This window comes from Callospermophilus lateralis, unplaced genomic scaffold (assembly GCF_048772815.1).
Source record: "Callospermophilus lateralis isolate mCalLat2 unplaced genomic scaffold, mCalLat2.hap1 Scaffold_43, whole genome shotgun sequence".
NCBI classification, from domain to species: Eukaryota; Metazoa; Chordata; class Mammalia; order Rodentia; family Sciuridae; genus Callospermophilus; species Callospermophilus lateralis.
This window is the reverse complement of record NW_027514380.1, coordinates 4,849,241-4,863,599: the sequence shown is the minus strand read 5'-3', so window position 1 is coordinate 4,863,599 and position 14,359 is coordinate 4,849,241.

Sequence of the window (14,359 nt, the reverse complement as noted above, 5' to 3'; positions counted from 1 at the left end):
CCCATGTTGGCAACTCTTCTGAAATTACTTTGACAGTAGACTAATGTGAGAGTTTCTCTTTAGACAAAATTCAAATTACTTGCGTAGGAAGTGGCAGCAGGTCTGGGGATGTTGTAGCTCACTGGCAGTGATCTTGCCTAGCTTGGGGCTGGCCTGCCATGGATTTTCACCCCAAACACTTGCAAGAAAAAAAAAAAGACGGAAGGGAGAGAGAAAGTTGGAAGGGAGGGAGGCAAATTTGGAGGGATGGAGGGAGGTAGAAAAGAAGGAAGAAGAAAAGGAGAAAAACCAGGAAGGGAGGAAGAAAGCAAGGAAGGAGGAAATAGGGAGAGTACAAGGGCAGGGAAAGGACTGAGTCACTAAAACAAAAGGCCAAAAAAAACCAAAAAATAAAATAAAATAAAATAAAACAAAAGGCAAGCGACACAAAGACCAATATAGGCCATGAAAGCTGTTTGAACAGTTTAGACAGCTTTAGAATTTGAGTGACAACAAACTGAATGTTATGATGACTGGATGGAATCTTCCTACTAAGCCCCGCCTTGGCCTGGCCTAAACCAAATCAAGGGGTGGGTGGCATGGAGAGGAATTCTCTCTGGCTGGAGTGGGAGGGACCTGAACCTGTGGCACTTGAGGATGCACTGGGTAGGGAAGGGGACAAGACTCCCCTGATGGGCAGTTGAGCACAACAAGGCTCCTGGGAGCCCTTGATCATGGCTCCCACCGCCATACGCCCACCACCCGCCATACGCTCACACCCTGAAGGGGATCGCAGTGGTCTGCTCCGTTGCCTGGTGCAGGTTGGAGTTCCTGACCAAACACCTGAGTGTCCACAGCCTGCGTTGGCCTGCCTGGGCAGGCTGTGGTTGTGGTGGCAAGAGCCAAAGCCGTCTTGGTGTGATGGAGGAGCCAAGGGCTGCCTCTCAGCCATACTAGTGAGTGGTTCTGGAAGAAGCACCAAGGGTTGTGGCAGCATTGTCCGAAGACATGAAGCCAGGCCATCTTCCTTATGGCTTTCCTTGGGAGTTGGTGATGTGTACAGCTCTTAGCAGCTCTTAGATTTTTGGCTGTTCTCTCACTTTTCTGGAGATGTTTTCAGTCGGTTAGTAGCAGGCTTTACTTGGGAAGAGAAAAAAAGCTGGCTCTAAATCTTGCGGGACTTATTGAAAAAAAGTGTGGACTTCTTGAAAACGTGAGCCTTGTTGAAAAAAAACATGAAGGCTTAGCCTCATCTTTAAAGGATTGCAGGTTTGAGAAGGGTTCAAGGGAAGCACAACATCTGGAGGCAACCTACGAAAAGCTGCATTGGTCCGAATCCAGCCATGGCGTTGAAATGCTCTTTCTAGAAGAAGAGCTCAAAGCACAGAAGGCTAAACATGGTCAACAGGATGAAACGATGGCGCATCTATCAAGAAGGATACAGTCCCTCCAAGGTGAATCTGAAACCCTCAGATCACAAATAGCTGAAGCTAAAACAAACTGGAGACTCTTTCAAGTGAATGAGGAAGAACTGAAGCTGGCAATCAAAGAGGTGCCTTGTTTCCAGTTGACCCAAGGAGTCAGTTCATGAGAAGAGGACCTTTTTTTTCCTCCACCTCTCCGAGGAAACTTGTATGGGAACCTGGAGATTATTTTCCACCTGGCCCGCCACCCACTCCATTTCCAATGCGAAGTGTCTTTGCAGGGAGAGGATTTTCCTTTCAATCTTCCCCCCAAGAGCTGGAATTCAGCCCTCTACACCTGCATTCTGAAAGTACAAGTGAGTTCCCTGAAGGGTTCCTTCCACCTGCAAATGAGCCTGTTACTCAACATCCAGAACCAATCAAGAAACCTCATACTGTTGGTCTCTCTTCAAATGTAATTTGACTTTTCTCTCATTTTTAGTTTTTAAGTAACTGCTTTTACTTCAGTAATTGACTATACTTTGGCTCCAATTGAATCTCAATGAAACTATAATTCTTAAGATAGTATTTTGTAAATAAAGATGGTTTACATAGGAAGTTTATGAGTAAATTATTCCTATTTTGTTTTATTCCAGAGTACAGCATTTAATCTGATGATGCCACTATTACATAAACAAGAATGGGAGTTCTAGGTACTTGTAATCTAGCTGAAGAAAATATATTTTAAACTCCCAAAAAACAAGTGTATTTAGTATGACTGTAGCAAATGTGAAGTGACTTTAGGCTTAATGAAAAATTGTCACTGATTTTCAGACTGGTTGGGCATATCAGCTAGTTTTTCCATATTAGAATAACTAGAGCATGGGAGGACTAAAGGAGAGAACACAACTAAACATGTCACGGAAACAGGAGATCTCAACTACAAAGAAAAATGAAGACCTCTTTTTTATATTGGTTGCTTAAAACATTACATGGCTCTTGAGATATCATATTTCCTACATTAGATTCAAGTGAGCTATGAACTCCCATTTTTACCCCATATACAGTTTGCACAATCACATTGTTTACACATCCACATTTTTACAAAATGCCATATTAGTAACTGCTGTATTCTGTTACCTTCTCTATCCTCTACTATCCCCCCTCTCCGGCCCTCCCATCATCTCTCTCTATCCCATCTGCTGTAATTTAACGTTTGGGAATTGGAAATCACACTTTAAACTCACTCTGCTCCCCTTTTTCCCTTCTGTCAAATTACTCATCATCTTCTTCTATTTCTCCTCCTCCTCCTCCTCCTCCTCCTCCTCCTTATACCTTTAATTCATTCATCATACACTCAGGCATTGGTTCATTCACTCCTTTCACCTATGGTGTTGGGGATCCAACTCAAGATCTTTGAAAGTGCACAGCCAGCACTCTAGTGCTCAGCCAAAACCCCAGCACCTGTCTTTTTGATTTTATGACTGTTTATATGAAATTCAGAATTGCATTCTGCTATGGTTCACTGATATGTTTATTGACTCAGTCCTTGTTTTCTGGGAGACTTTAGGAAAATATATATGAATTATTAGGAGATTGAAATGAAGAAACAAAGAGGAAATTCCCCAATTTCTTATTCTTAGATTCCGTACTCTGACTCTGCCTACCTACTATAAAAACTTTTAAACTCTTAATCCCCATTTCTATATCATTGCCAACAAGTGAACATTCACTGCCCTACAACAAACCAGAAAACTCACATTGAACAATGTTTCCCCAGTAGAGACCAAGACACAATACTTATTAAGAAAATACCCTAGTTATGATTTAGTAGTTAAAGCTTTATTTGAGTGTTAAATGTGCTCTAATTATGTGTGTGTGTGTGTGTGTGTGTGTGTGTGTGTGTGTGTGCTTGTGTGTAAAACATGCACTGAGGAGTAAAATAAATGCAGGATTGCAACAGCCTTCTTAAAAGTAAGAAGCAGCTTTATCACATTTGAAGCCCAGTGAAGAATCTGCCTGATACTTGACCTACAATTAATTGAAATGTGAAAAATTCAGGCCTAGTAAAACAAAGCCAACATACATAATAAATCTAATCAGTCTGTCTCACCTGTTTTCAAATCAGTCCTTTAAATAAACCTAAATTGCCAGCATAAAACATCAGTTGTTCTAAACGAGTGGACGGATGTCCCCTGCCATGGGCTGTGTAAAATACATGGAGGATCCCACACTGATTGGTATCTAGAATGACTTCTGCCTGAACTACTACTGGAGAATAGTTGCTGATATACTGCGGTTCTTATACCAGTAAATTGGAATGAATGTAATTTCAGGCTGCAAAGGAATAAATTGATTTTACTAACTGGTTTTTGGAAAACACTGCCATGAAAAATTATCAATATGTTCATAAAGGCATCTACATGTCTCTCCACAGGGGTTTTACTTAATGGGGGAGGGGGTGAGGTCTGGATATAACTTAACTGTCCATTAGTAGGTAGAACAATATAATGGGAATCACAGTGGCCATACCGGTTTGAACTCAATCTAGGTAACATGGATTCATCTCTGTGTAATAGGCCTGCTTCTGAAAAACACAAAGTCGGGCTCCAAAAGCAGAACGATATTTTCAGAATACCATGTTATGTTTGTAAATAGATAGAAAGATAGATATACAGAAATCAAAAAATCTGAAAACGGTCTGCAAGTGCACATTTCAATAACTTACAATGTCAGTAGTGGGGGGTTAATAGCAGATCAAGAAGACTGTATCTGCATGCGAAATGGTTCAATTTTCAAAGAGTTTTATAAAGGACAATGGACAAAAAATTCAAAGGGTTACAGTAAGTGTTGAGGAGTGACTTGGTAAAAGGAGCACAGAGGTGAGAAAGAATTAAGTAGAGTTCAATAGAACCAGGTATAATATCTGTACACATGACTCCATGAAAGGGGACACTTAAAGAAATCATAAGGCCTAAGGAGAGATCAGGATTAGCGGGGCTTGTAGGAAGAGCTGAAAAAAAACAAAAGCATGCAATGGGCAGAAAATGTGGAATAAAAGGCCTCACAGGTGGTAAACTGATCCATCTCTCCCTGGTAGTTCAACTGTATGAATAACAGAGAGGCCGACTAAGTGGGAAAGTACTTGGAAACTCTATTCATACAGACAACAGAAAGTGCCACCAGAGTGAAAAAAGTAAACCTAGTAAGGCAGCTTAGCCCCATCCCCTTGGTGTTTTATGCCAGCTATCTTTCTTACTGTGCCTCTGTTCATCTACACTGATACGTGTTAGGTCCAAAGGCAGTGACAAACATTGTTACATGTATTGATGAATCCTGCCAATTCCACAAAGCACAGCCATTTTACTTAGTGTTCTCAATACCTTCTTTTCGACTCTCATCTCGTTTGAAGAAACACTTTCAGAGGAAAGAAGTTCTCCCTAAGCCACATGTGTCCTTAAGTAAACTATGAATTGAGTGCTATTTCAAGGTGTTTGGGCTGATTCCTCCACAGGGCCCGTAAAACCTAGAAAAGTGTCATGCACCAGCAGGCAGTACATCTTCACTGAGTCCTGTTCTTTGCACACCAGGGTCATCTTATTGTCCATTTAATGGTCAGAAAAACAGTGTTACAGTGAGTATCCTTCTTAGTAGTAGGACTAAAGTGTTTTGGACTCGCATGTTCAGATACTGAAAAGGCTCAGGGAAGTCCACTTGAAAGCTGGTCATTCGATACAGGTGCTGGAGAGGAAAACAAGCGACTCTCATTTGGCAACTTTTAAACAGTGATACAGCTCTGGCCGTGTAAGCGTAAATAACAACAGGTCTAATCATGCATGGTGGCCTATGAGCTTGGAACTTGCATGCTTACAAAACCAGTGATTACTTGTGCATCTTCTCCTTCGAACCTCATATGTGACTCATCAACAAGTCAAGTGCTAACTTGGGAGGAAAACAATATGTTGGGATGTCCTTTTTGTACATCAAGCCATGACCTCTTTGTCTTAACATCAACAATATAATTCATGTTCAGGAGTTACATCCATTTCAGAGTGTCATATCCATCCTTCTCTTGGCTGTATATTTATAAGGACCAGCCAGCTTCCTTAGATGTTTTTAAGCCCATGAAAAGTCCAAAAAAAAAAAAAAAAACATCTGAAAGAAGAGTTTCAAGAATTTTCCACAAATACTAGTCTAGAAATGCTGACATGAAAACCAACTAAAGTTTTCAACTCCTTCTTTTTAGGAACCTTAGCTGTGCCGTGCTTTTCAAAAATGACTTGTCATAACTGATTTGTGCCCATGTTGGCAACTCTTCTGAAATTACTTTGACAGTAGACTAATGTGAGAGTTTCTCTTTAGAGAAAATTCAAATTACTTGCGTAGGAAGTGGCAGTAGGTCTGGGGATGTTGTAGCAGCTCACTGGCAGTGACCTTGCCTAGCTTGGGGCTGGCCTGCCATGGATTTTCACCCCAAACACTTGCAAGAAAAAAAAAAAAGACGGAAGGGAGAGAGAAAGTTGGAAGGGAGGGAGGCAAAGTTGGAGGGATGGAGGGAGGTAGAAAAGAAGGAAGAAGAAAAGGAGAAAAACCAGGAAGGGAGGAAGAAAGCAAGGAAGGAGGAAATAGGGAGAGTACAAGGGCAGGGAAAGGACTGAGTCACTAAAACAAAAGGCCAAAAAAAACCAAAAAATAAAATAAAATAAAATAAAACAAAAGGCAAGCGACACAAAGACCAATATAGGCCATGAAAGCTGTTTGAACAGTTTAGACAGCTTTAGAATTTGAGTGACAACAAACTGAATGTTATGATGACTGGATGGAATCTTCCTACTAAGCCCCGCCTTGGCCTGGCCTAAACCAAATCAAGGGGTGGGTGGCATGGAGAGGAATTCTCTCTGGCTGGAGTGGGAGGGACCTGAACCTGTGGCACTTGAGGATGCACTGGGTAGGGAAGGGGACAAGACTCCCCTGATGGGCAGTTGAGCACAACAAGGCTCCTGGGAGCCCTTGATCATGGCTCCCACCGCCATACGCCCACCACCCGCCATACGCTCACACCCTGAAGGGGATCGCAGTGGTCTGCTCCGTTGCCTGGTGCAGGTTGGAGTTCCTGACCAAACACCTGAGTGTCCACAGCCTGCGTTGGCCTGCCTGGGCAGGCTGTGGTTGTGGTGGCAAGAGCCAAAGCCGTCTTGGTGTGATGGAGGAGCCAAGGGCTGCCTCTCAGCCATACTAGTGAGTGGTTCTGGAAGAAGCACCAAGGGTTGTGGCAGCATTGTCCGAAGACATGAAGCCAGGCCATCTTCCTTATGGCTTTCCTTGGGAGTTGGTGATGTGTACAGCTCTTAGCAGCTCTTAGATTTTTGGCTGTTCTCTCACTTTTCTGGAGATGTTTTCAGTCGGTTAGTAGCAGGCTTTACTTGGGAAGAGAAAAAAAGCTGGCTCTAAATCTGCGGGACTTATTGAAAAAAAGTGTGGACTTCTTGAAAAAGTGAGCCTTGTTGAAAAAAAACATGAAGGCTTAGCCTCATCTTTAAAGGATTGCAGGTTTGAGAAGGGTTCAAGGGAAGCACAACATCTGGAGGCAACCTACGAAAAGCTGCATTGGTCCAAATCCAGCCATGGCGTTGAAATGCTCTTTCTAGAAGAAGAGCTCAAAGCACAGAAGGCTAAACATGGTCAACAGGATGAAACGATGGCGCATCTATCAAGAAGGATACAGTCCCTCCAAGGTGAATCTGAAACCCTCAGATCACAAATAGCTGAAGCTAAAACAAACTGGAGACTCTTTCAAGTGAATGAGGAAGAACTGAAGCTGGCAATCAAAGAGGTGCCTTGTTTCCAGTTGACCCAAGGAGTCAGTTCATGAGAAGAGGATTTTTTTTCCTCCACCTCTCCGAGGAAACTTGTATGGGAACCTGGAGATTATTTTCCACCTGGCCCGCCATCCACTCCATTTCCAATGCGAAGTGTCTTTGCAGGGAGAGGGTTTTCCTCTCAATCTTCCCCACAAGAGCTGGAATTCAGCCCTCTACACCTGCATTCTGAAAGTACAAGTGAGTTCACTGAAGGGTTCCTTCCACCTGCAAATGAGCCTGTTACTCAACATCCAGAACCAAACAAGAAACCTCATACTGTTGGTCTCTCTTCAAATGTAATTTGACTTTTCTCTCATTTTTAGTTTTTAAGTAACTGCTTTTACTTCAGTAATTGACTATACTTTGACTCCAATTGAATCTCAATGAAACTATAATTCTTAAGATAGTATTTAGTAAATAAAGATGGTTTACATAGGAAGTTTATGAGTAAATTATTCCTATTTTGTTTTATTCCAGAGTACAGCATTTAATCTGATGATGCCACTATTACATAAACAAGAATGGGAGTTCTAGGTACTTGTAATCTAGCTGAAGAAAATATATTTTAAACTCCCAAAAAACAAGTGTATTTAGTATGACTGTAGCAAATGTGAAGTGACTTTAGGCTTAATGAAAAATTGTCACTGATTTTCAGACTGGTTGGGCATATCAGCTAGTTTTTCCATATTAGAATAACTAGAGCATGGGAGGACTAAAGGAGAGAACACAACTAAACATGTCACGGAAACAGGAGATCTCAAAGACAAAGAAAAATGAAGACCTCTTTTTTATATTGGTTGCTTAAAACATTACATGGCTCTTGAGATATCATATTTCCTACATTAGATTCAAGTGAGCTATGAACTCCCATTTTTACCCCATATACAGTTTGCACAATCACATTGTTTACACATCCACATTTTTACAAAATGCCATATTAGTAACTGCTGTATTCTGTTACCTTCTCTATCCTCTACTATCCCCCCTCTCCTGCCCTCCCATCATCTCTCTCTATCCCATCTGCTGTAATTTAACGTTTGGGAATTGGAAATCACACTTTAAACTCACTCTGCTCCCCTTTTTCCCTTCTGTCAAACTACTCATCATCTTCTTCTATTTCTCCTCCTCCTCCTCCTCTTCGTCCTCCTCCTTATACCTTTAATTCATTCATCATACACTCAGGCATTGGTTCATTCATTCCTTTCACCTATGGTGTTGGGGATCCAACTCAAGATCTTTGAAAGTGCACAGCCAGCACTCTAGTGCTCAGCCAAAACCCCAGCACCTGTCTTTTTGATTTTATGACTGTTTATATGAAATTCAGAATTGCATTCTGCTATGGTTCACTGATATGCTTATTGACTCAGTCCTTGTTTTCTGGGAGACTTTAGGAAAATATACATGAATTATTAGGAGACTGAAATGAAGAAACAAAGAGGAAATTCCCCAATTTCTTATTCTTAGATTCCATACTCTGACTCTGCCTACCTACTATAAAAACTTTTAAACTCTTAATCCCCATTTCTATATCATTGCCAACAAGTGAACATTCACTGCCCTACAACAAACCAGAAAACTCACATTGAACAATGTTTCCCCAGTAGAGACCAAGACACAATACTTTTGAAAAAAATACCCTAGTTATGATTTAGTAGTTAAAGCTTTATTTGAGTGTTAAATGTGCTCTAATTATGTGTTTGTGTGTGTGTTTGTGTGTGCTTGTGTGTAAAACATGCACTGAGGAGTAAAATAAATGCAGGATTGCAACAGCCTTCTTAAAAGTAAGAAGCAGCTTTATCACATTTGAAGCCCAGTGAAGAATCTGCCTGATACTTGACCTACAATTAATTGAAATGTGAAAAATTCAGGCCTAGAAAAACAAAGCCAACATACATAATAAATCTAATCAGTCTGTCTCACCTGTTTTCAAATCAGTCCTTTAAATAAACCTAAATTGCCAGCATAAAACATCAGTTGCTCTAAACGAGTGGACGGATGTCCCCTGCCATGGGCTGTGTAAAATACATGGAGGATCCCGCACTGATTGGTATCTAGAATGACTTCTGCCTGAACTACTACTGGAGAATAGTTGCTGATATACTGCGGTTCTTATACCAGTAAACTGGAATGAAGGTAATTTCAGGCTGCAAAGGAATAAATTGATTTTACTAACTGGTTTTTGGAAAACACTGCCATGAAAAATTATCAATATGTTCATAAAGGCATCTACATGTCTCTCCACAGGGGTTTTACTTAATGGGGGAGGGGGTGAGGTCTGGATATAACTTAACTGTCCATTAGTAGGTAGAACAATATAATGGGAATCACAGTGGCCATACCGGTTTGAACTCAATCTAGGTAACATGGATTCATCTCTGTGTAATAGGCCTGCTTCTGAAAAACACAAAGTCGGGCTCCAAAAGCAGAACGATATTTTCAGAATACCATGTTATGTTTGTAAATAGATAGACAGATAGATATACAGAAATCAGAAATCTGAAAACGGTCTGCAAGTGCACATTTCAATAACTTACAATGTCAGTAGTGGGGGGTTAATAGCAGATCAAGACTGTATCTGCATGCGAAATGGTTCAATTTTCAAAGAGTTTTATAAAGGACAATGGACAAAAAATTCAAAGGGTTACAGTAAGTGTTGAGGAGTGACTTGGTAAAAGGAGCACAGAGGTGAGAAAGAATTAAGTAGAGTTCAATAGAACCAGGTATAATATCTGTACACATGACTCCATGAAAGGGGACACTTAAAGAAATCATAAGGCCTAAGGAGAGATCAGGATTAGGGGGGCTTGTAGGAAGAGCTGAAAAAAAACAAAAGCATGCAATGGGCAGAAAATGTGGAATAAATGGCCTCACAGGTGGTAAACTGATCCATCTCTCCCTGGTAGTTCAATTGTATGAATAACAGAGACGCCGACTAAGTGGGAAAGTACTTGGAAACTCTATTCATACAGACAACAGAAAGTGCCACCAGAGTGAAAAAAGTAAACCTAGTAAGGCAGCTTAGCCCCATCCCCTTGGTGTCTTATGCCAGCTATCTTTCTTACTGTGCCTCTGTTCATCTACACTGATACGTGTTAGGTCCAAAGGCAGTGACAAACATTGTTACATGTATTGATGAATCCTGCCAATTCCACAAAGCACAGCCATTTTACTTAGTGTTCTCAATACCTTCTTTTCGACTCTCACCTCGTTTGAAGAAACACTTTCAGAGGAAAGAAGTTCTCCCTAAGCCACATGTGTCCTTAAGTAAACTATGAATTGAGTGCTATTTCAAGGTGTTTGGGCTGATTCCTCCACAGGGCCCGTAAAACCTAGAAAAGTGTCATGCACCAGCAGGCAGTACATCTTCACTGAGTCCTGTTCTTTGCACACCAGGGTCATCTTATTGTCCATTTAATGGTCAGAAAAACAGTGTTACAGTGAGTATCCTTCTTAGTAGTAGGACTAAAGTGTTTTGGACTCGCATGTTCAGATACTGAAAAGGCTCAGGGAAGTCCACTTGAAAGCTGGTCATTCGATACAGGTGCTGGAGAGGAAAACAAGCGACTCTCATTTGGCAACTTTTAAACAGTGATACAGCTCTGGCCGTGTAAGCGTAAATAACAACAGGTCTAATCATGCATGGTGGCCTATGAGCTTGGAACTTGCATGCTTACAAAACCAGTGATTACTTGTGCATCTTCTCCTTCGAACCTCATATGTGACTCATCAACAAGTCAAGTGCTAACTTGGGAGGAAAACAATATGTTGGGATGTCCTTTTTGTACATCAAGCCATGACCTCTTTGTCTTAACATCAACAATATAATTCATGTTCAGGAGTTACATCCATTTCAGAGTGTCATATCCATCCTTCTCTTGGCTATATATTTATAAGGACCAGCCAGCTTCCTTAGATGTTTTTAAGCCCATGAAAAGTCCAAAAAAAAAAAAAGAGTTTCAAGAATTTTCAACAAATACTAGTCTAGAAATGCTGACATGAAAACCAACTAAAGTTTTCAACTCCTTCTTTTTAGGAACCTTAGCTGTGCCGTGCTTTTCAAAAATGACTTGTCATAACTGATTTGTGCCCATGTTGGCAACTCTTCTGAAATTACTTTGACAGTAGACTAATGTGAGAGTTTCTCTTTAGACAAAATTCAAATTACTTGCGTAGGAAGTGGCAGCAGGTCTGGGGATGTTGTAGCTCACTGGCAGTGATCTTGCCTAGCTTGGGGCTGGCCTGCCATGGATTTTCACCCCAAACACTTGCAAGAAAAAAAAAAAGACGGAAGGGAGAGAGAAAGTTGGAAGGGAGGGAGGCAAAGTTGGAGGGATGGAGGGAGGTAGAAAAGAAGGAAGAAGAAAAGGAGAAAAACCAGGAAGGGAGGAAGAAAGCAAGGAAGGAGGAAATAGGGAGAGTACAAGGGCAGGGAAAGGACTGAGTCACTAAAACAAAAGGCCAAAAAAAACCAAAAAATAAAATAAAATAAAATAAAACAAAAGGCAAGCGACACAAAGACCAATATAGGCCATGAAAGCTGTTTGAACAGTTTAGACAGCTTTAGAATTTGAGTGACAACAAACTGAATGTTATGATGACTGGATGGAATCTTCCTACTAAGCCCCGCCTTGGCCTGGCCTAAACCAAATCAAGGGGTGGGTGGCATGGAGAGGAATTCTCTCTGGCTGGAGTGGGAGGGACCTGAACCTGTGGCACTTGAGGATGCACTGGGTAGGGAAGGGGACAAGACTCCCCTGATGGGCAGTTGAGCACAACAAGGCTCCTGGGAGCCCTTGATCATGGCTCCCACCGCCATACGCCCACCACCCGCCATACGCTCACACCCTGAAGGGGATCGCAGTGGTCTGCTCCGTTGCCTGGTGCAGGTTGGAGTTCCTGACCAAACACCTGAGTGTCCACAGCCTGCGTTGGCCTGCCTGGGCAGGCTGTGGTTGTGGTGGCAAGAGCCAAAGCCGTCTTGGTGTGATGGAGGAGCCAAGGGCTGCCTCTCAGCCATACTAGTGAGTGGTTCTGGAAGAAGCACCAAGGGTTGTGGCAGCATTGTCCGAAGACATGAAGCCAGGCCATCTTCCTTATGGCTTTCCTTGGGAGTTGGTGATGTGTACAGCTCTTAGCAGCTCTTAGATTTTTGGCTGTTCTCTCACTTTTCTGGAGATGTTTTCAGTCGGTTAGTAGCAGGCTTTACTTGGGAAGAGAAAAAAAGCTGGCTCTAAATCTTGCGGGACTTATTGAAAAAAAGTGTGGACTTCTTGAAAACGTGAGCCTTGTTGAAAAAAAACATGAAGGCTTAGCCTCATCTTTAAAGGATTGCAGGTTTGAGAAGGGTTCAAGGGAAGCACAACATCTGGAGGCAACCTACGAAAAGCTGCATTGGTCCGAATCCAGCCATGGCGTTGAAATGCTCTTTCTAGAAGAAGAGCTCAAAGCACAGAAGGCTAAACATGGTCAACAGGATGAAACGATGGCGCATCTATCAAGAAGGATACAGTCCCTCCAAGGTGAATCTGAAACCCTCAGATCACAAATAGCTGAAGCTAAAACAAACTGGAGACTCTTTCAAGTGAATGAGGAAGAACTGAAGCTGGCAATCAAAGAGGTGCCTTGTTTCCAGTTGACCCAAGGAGTCAGTTCATGAGAAGAGGACCTTTTTTTTCCTCCACCTCTCCGAGGAAACTTGTATGGGAACCTGGAGATTATTTTCCACCTGGCCCGCCACCCACTCCATTTCCAATGCGAAGTGTCTTTGCAGGGAGAGGATTTTCCTTTCAATCTTCCCCCCAAGAGCTGGAATTCAGCCCTCTACACCTGCATTCTGAAAGTACAAGTGAGTTCCCTGAAGGGTTCCTTCCACCTGCAAATGAGCCTGTTACTCAACATCCAGAACCAATCAAGAAACCTCATACTGTTGGTCTCTCTTCAAATGTAATTTGACTTTTCTCTCATTTTTAGTTTTTAAGTAACTGCTTTTACTTCAGTAATTGACTATACTTTGGCTCCAATTGAATCTCAATGAAACTATAATTCTTAAGATAGTATTTTGTAAATAAAGATGGTTTACATAGGAAGTTTATGAGTAAATTATTCCTATTTTGTTTTATTCCAGAGTACAGCATTTAATCTGATGATGCCACTATTACATAAACAAGAATGGGAGTTCTAGGTACTTGTAATCTAGCTGAAGAAAATATATTTTAAACTCCCAACAAACAAGTGTATTTAGTATGACTGTAGCAAATGTGAAGTGACTTTAGACTTAATGAAAAATTGTCACTGATTTTCAGACTGGTTGGGCATATCAGCTAGTTTTTCCATATTAGAATAACTAGAGCATGGGAGGACTAAAGGAGAGAACACAACTAAACATGTCACGGAAACAGGAGATCTCAAAGACAAAGAAAAATGAAGACCTCTTTTTTATATTGGTTGCTTAAAACATTACATGGCTCTTGAGATATCATATTTCCTACATTAGATTCAAGTGAGCTATGAACTCCCATTTTTACCCCATATACAGTTTGCACAATCACATTGTTTACACATCCACATTTTTACAAAATGCCATATTAGTAACTGCTGTATTCTGTTACCTTCTCTATCCTCTACTATCCCCCCTCTCCGGCCCTCCCATCATCTCTCTCTATCCCATCTGCTGTAATTTAACGTTTGGGAATTGGAAATCACACTTTAAACTCACTCTGCTCCCCTTTTTCCCTTCTGTCAAATTACTCATCATCTTCATCTATTTCTCCTCCTCCTCCTCCTCCTCCTCCTCCTCCTTATACCTTTAATTCATTCATCATACACTCAGGCATTGGTTCATTCACTCCTTTCACCTATGGTGTTGGGGATCCAACTCAAGATCTTTGAAAGTGCACAGCCAGCACTCTAGTGCTCAGCCAAAACCCCAGCACCTGTCTTTTTGATTTTATGACTGTTTATATGAAATTCAGAATTGCATTCTGCTATGGTTCACTGATATGTTTATTGACTCAGTCCTTGTTTTCTGGGAGACTTTAGGAAAATATATATGAATTATTAGGAGATTGAAATGAAGAAACAAAGAGGAAATTCCCCAATTTCTTATTCTTAGATTCC